Below are 6,000 nucleotides of genomic sequence, written 5' to 3'. Positions count from 1 at the left end.
GCCATCACCTACGTACTAGTATCTTGGCTAGTACAAGAGAAAAGGGGGTTGGAGCTCCCTTCCAAGGAAGTTTGGAGAACGAGAGAAGGTTGTAGACTTCTGCAGGTTGTAGCCTGCGTACTGGTATAAGGCTGCACCAGTACAAAAAGATTGTAAACTGAAGTTTCATATTAAAGAAAGATAGAGATGACTTGCAGCAGGTGGTTTTCACCCACATTGGGTTTCCACCTTATATCATGGTGTTCATGTGTGTGGTTTTTGTGTGATCTGTTCTACTGCATCTGTTTACTCTTAATATGGTGAATAATGTCCTCATGCACTTAACTGAAGATAAACTAACTGAATTATACGATTTCTGGTTATACGCTGTTTTCTTTAGACACAGTTGCGTGTACACGCTGGTTCACTTAACGAAAGTAGCGTATATGTTTCTGAGCATTGAAAAAGTTTTATAGTTCTGATAATATTGATTCACCCCCCCTCTCAGTATTATTTCCAACAATTGGTATTAGAGCAGGTCCTTCAAAGAAGCTTGACCGCTTGAAGGTAGATTGTTCATCATGAGCAACTACGAGAAAGAAGCATCAATCAGGCCACCGTTTTTTGATGGGACAAACTTCAATTATTGGAAGGTAAGAGTTACTGCCTATCTTCAATCTCTGGGTACAGAAGTTTGGGACATCATAGAAACAGGCTACGCCTTTCCTTCAGCTACTCCTACAGATGCAGCTGAGAAAAAGAAGTATGAAACAAATGCGAAAGCAGTCAGTACCCTATTAGGATGTATATCCCAAACGGAATTCATGAAGGTAATGCACTACAAATCCGCAAAAGAGATATGGGACAAAATTGTCACGAGCTATGAAGGAGATGAACAGGTAAAGCGTGCTAAACTTCAAACTCTCAGGATTCAGTATGAGACTCTCAAGATGTATAATGATGAAAGTGTGGCTAACTATTTTCTTCGGGTAGATGAGATTGTTAATTGTATGAAAAATTTGGGTGAAGAAATAAAAGAGGCTATAGTGGTTGAAAAGGTTCTAAGATCATTGTCCCCCAAGTTTGAATCTAAGGTATCTGCAATAGAAGAAAAGGAAAATCTACGAATTCTTACTATGTCTCAGCTACATGGAATTCTAACTGCTTATGAAATGAGAAAGGGAGGTCCATCAGACAGAAGAGAAGCTGCTTTCAAGGCATCAGGCAAAGAAGATTATTATGAAGCAAGCCACATCCCAGAAGAAGAAGAAGAATCAAATTTTGTCAGAAATCTTCAAAGGGGTTCTGGAAGGTTCAGAGGTAAGTTACCTTTTAAATGCTTTGCTTGTGGAAGAGTAGGTCATTATGCTGCAAAATGTCCTTATAAGGATAAAGGAAAGGAACCTGCTAGATGGAACAAGAAACAGAGTGCAAATAAGAAAAGCTACTACACTCATGAAGATAGTGATGGTCTATCAAACAGTGATGAAGATGAACGAGGTAATGAATATAAATTGTTAATGGCATTTGAAGATGATGATTATATGGATGCTATAGATGTGGATTACTTTCATGAAGAAATTACTAGACTTAAGAGATGTATAGAAGAGAAGAATGTGATCATTGATACTCTACAATTTCAAATTGATGAAAAGGAAAGACATCTTGAAAAATTAGAAGGTGAAATTGTTGGTCTTAGAAAAGAGATTGAGAAAACAAAAGCTATTAATCTCAAATTTGTTAAAGGATCTGAAACCTTGGATGAGATTATCAATGTGCAGCGATCTCCTCTGATCAAGACAGGTCTGGGATATAACGGAGAAACATCTCAAGCCTCTACCTCTAAAAGCTATCTTAATGCAGCAAGAAAGAATGAGCAAGAGCACAATGAAGACCGTCAGGTAAAGCAGGGACGAATTGCAAACAGAAACTACCAGGGGCAATCCATCTTAAGGACAAACAGAAGCTACAATCAGCCACAGGTAAAATCTTCCCAATTTACTCCAAGAATGAATGAGAATAGAAGCTACAATCGGGTGGATGATAGATCTGATTATCGCAGAAGTTTCTTTAATGGTCAGTGCTTTTCTTGCCATAACTTCGGTCACAAAGCAGCTCAGTGTGTTGCCTACAAAACAATCATGACTAGAGAAGCTCAAAAGCAAGGGAGAATGACTGAAACCATGAAAAGGACTTATAACAACTTTTCGGTTCTTGAAAATGAAGTTGAATGCTCTATTTGTAATAACTTTGGTCATGAAGACTTTGAATGCAGGAGCAAGTTCCGGAAGACAACTCAGAAGGAACAAACCTCAAATATCAGAACATGGAGAATAAAGGAATCGCAACCAGAAAGATGTGGAATAGCCTTTTATGCAGAAGGTCAAGAAAGTCTATGGTACATTGACAGCGGATGTTCGAAGCATATGACAGGGGACAAAGAAAAGCTTGAGTCATATACTGCATTAGAAAAGGGGAAGAAAGTTTCTTTTGGAAACGATATCTCTGCAGCCATAAAAGGAAAAGGTGTTGCTCCATTGAAAGAGAAGGTCAAAGCAGGAAATGTTTTATATGTTGATGGATTGAAGCATAATCTTCTGAGTGTAAGTTAGATGTGCGATCAAGGAACAGAGGTAATATTTAGATCAAATGGATGTTGTGTTCGCGATCTTGATACAGGTAAAACAGTGCTCAAAGGAAGAAGGACTCCAAATAATCTATATATCTTTGAGGAAAGACAACAATGCTACTTAAGCAAGGATGATGAACATTGGCTATGGCATCGGAGATTGGGGCATCTAAGCTTTTCACAAATAAGGAAAGCATGCAAATATCAGGAAGTTCGTGGTCTTCCAGATATCAAAATTCCAGACAATACCATATGCAAATCTTGTCAGTTTGGAAAGCAAACCAGAACTAACTTTCCAGAGAAGGAAGGATCAGCTAGCATGCCTCTTGAGCTAGTCCATACAGATGTTTGTGGTCCATTTAGGAAAAGGACACCTCGAGGAGAAGAATATTTGATATTATTTATTGACGATTTCTCCATATTTGTTTGGTTAGGGCTTATGAAGCACAAAGATGAAGCATTCGAAAAATTCAAATCCTTCAAAGCTTTGGTTGAGAATGAATCAGGACACAAAATTAAGTGCCTCAGATCTGACAGAGGTGGGGAGTTCACTTCAAATGAATTTTTCGATTTCTGTGAAGAACATGGGATAAGAAGAGAATTCTCTACAGCTAGAACTCCTCAACAAAATGGGGTTGTGGAAAGAATGAACAGAACAATCCAACAAATGGCTCGTGCTATGCTTGATGAATCAGGTACTCCCGCAACCTTCTGGGGTGAAGCTGCACATGCTGCTGTTATTATTCTTAACAAAACAAATTTCCGAGTAAACAACACTCAAACACCTCATGAGCTCTGGAGTGGTGAGACTCCTTCGGTGAAGCACTTCAAAATCTTTGGGAGAAAATGTTATATTAAGAATACTGATGAGCAACTTGGCAAACTTGAACCAAGAGCAGATGAGGGCATTCTCCTTGGTTATTCTCCACATAGCAAAGCATACAAGTGCTACAATAAAAGACTTGGCAGAATTATTGACAGCATTGATGTAGTGGTTGATGAGAAGGGATATATTCCTAGGCAAGTTCATCATGAAGACATTGAAGAAGATGAAGGCTACCCTCAAAGGCGGAATGATGAAGAAGAAGAACCTCAAGAAGAAGAAGAACCAGAGGAGCAGACAAGAATAGAAGAGAAGACTCCATCCAGATATGTTCAAAAGAATCATCCAGAATCTCACATTGTGGGGCAGAAAGAAGCAGGAGTACAAACAAGAAGGACACTTGCAGAAGCTTCAAGCTATTTGGCATTACTCTCCTCCAGTGAACCACAAAATGTGAAAGAGGCATGCAAAGATGAATGTTGGGTCAAAGCAATGGATGAAGAACTTGAGCAAATCGAAAAGAACAACACTTGGGAATTAGTTCCTAGACCAAAAGATAAGAATGTAATAGGAACAAAATGGGTCTTCAAGAATAAATTGAATGAAAATGGAGAAGTAATTAGAAACAAGGCCAGACTTGTTTGTAAAGGGTATGCGCAGCAAGAAGGAATAGATTTTGAAGAGACCTTTGCTCCTGTGGCAAGACTTGAGGCCATCCGAATGTTCCTTGCTCTCTCAAGCTTTCAAAACTTCAAGGTTTTTCAAATGGACGTAAAATCAGCCTTTCTGAATGGAGACTTGGAAGAAGAAGTATATATTGAGCAGCCAGATGGTTTCATTCTTGGGAATGATCCAAACCTTGTATGCAGATTGAAAAAGGCTCTCTATGGTCTCAAACAAGCTCCAAGGGCTTGGTACTATCGGTTGGACAAATATCTTCACCAACAAGGCTTTTCAAAAGGATCAGCAGATAGCAATCTCTATATAAAAGTTGAAAATAACAAATTGCTAATACTTGTTGTTTATGTAGATGATATTATCTTTGGCAGCAATGAAGAGACTATGAGTCAAGACTTTGCCTTGGTTATGCAGAAAGAGTTCGAAATGTCACTACTTGGAGAATTGACATACTTTCTTGGATTGCAAATCCAACAAAATGAAGGAGGCATCTTCTTGTCTCAAACCAAGTATCTCAAGCAGATCTTGAAGAAGTATGGCATGGAAGATTCAAAGCCTGTATGTACACCCATGGTTACAGGATGCAGCCTTAGTGCAAATGATGAATCAGCAGCAGTTCATCAACCAACTTACAGATCCATGATTGGGAGTTTGCTTTATTTGACAGGTACCCGACCAGATATTACACATGCAGTAGGAATTGTTGGAAGATTTCAAGCCAACCCAAAGGAAATTCATCTTCAGGCAGTCAAAAGAATCTTCAAGTATCTTCAAGGGACCCAAAACTATGGCTTATGGTATCCTAGAAATACAGATCTCACTCTTCATGCTTACACAGATGCAGATTGGGCTGGAAGTGTGGATGATAGGAAAAGCACAAGTGGTGGTGCTTTCTTCATGGGTTCCAGATTAGTATCTTGGTTCAGCAAGAAACAGAGTTCGATTGCCTTATCTACAGCTGAAGCAGAATATGTGGCTGCGGCATCTTGTTGCACACAACTTCTTTGGATGATGCAAACCTTGCAGGACTTTCAAATCACTTGCACTTCACTAGTCTCTATCTTATGTGATAATACAAGTGCAATCAGCATTTCAAAGAATCCAGTCATGCACTCAAAGACCAAGCACATACCAATCAAGTACCATTTTCTTCGGGAACAAGTACTTGAGCAGAAGGTCAAGTTGGAGTATGTTCCTTCTAAGGAACAAGTTGCTGATATTCTCACAAAACCACTGCCCAGGGAAACTTTTGAATATCTCAGACAAAAGCTGGGAGTAGTTGATGCTTCATCCTGCTGTTAAAGCTTGTCTGTTCTACAGAAAAGTTGGTATACGCAAGTTACGTAAGGGATATTGGCGTATATACGCAGATTTATGGGGGTAAGTCGCGTGTATGTTGTAGTGTATGTTGTACGCTTGGTGCAGAAAGTATATCCGCGTACATACGCTGATTTATGAAGGAGAAATCGCATATATGGAGTTCTGAACAGCAAGGGCAATCTCTGGTTTGAAAAGGTCTGAGATGGGTATGTCAGAATTCTTCAGGCACAGTTTCAGGGGGTGCAGCAGGCACAGGTTCAGGGGGAGCAGCTTAAAAGTCTCATAAAGCATTGTTGGCATGTAGAGGTTTTGGTTGTTGGTTTCAGGAGAAGGAGCTCAGAAAGAAATCCTGGTTGCTGATCTAAAATATGTTTATCAAATGCTGCTGGTGACTTTCATAAGTCTTGGTCTAGATCTGTTGTCTCTATGTCATGTATCTCTTTTGTGATATCTCTTTTATGGTGTCAAGGTCATGTAACGGCCTATGTTGGTTTCCCCACTATGCCTGGGATGAATGATGTAATATAATTGGTTGGTTCTGATGTGTCCCCTCTTGGTAGGGAGTATGGAT

This window comes from Pinus tabuliformis, chromosome 3_1 (assembly GCF_031772625.1).
Source record: "Pinus tabuliformis cultivar Carrire ecotype Pingquan chromosome 3_1, CPIR1, whole genome shotgun sequence".
NCBI classification, from domain to species: Eukaryota; Viridiplantae; Streptophyta; class Pinopsida; order Pinales; family Pinaceae; genus Pinus; species Pinus tabuliformis.
This window is presented reverse-complemented; position numbering follows the sequence as displayed.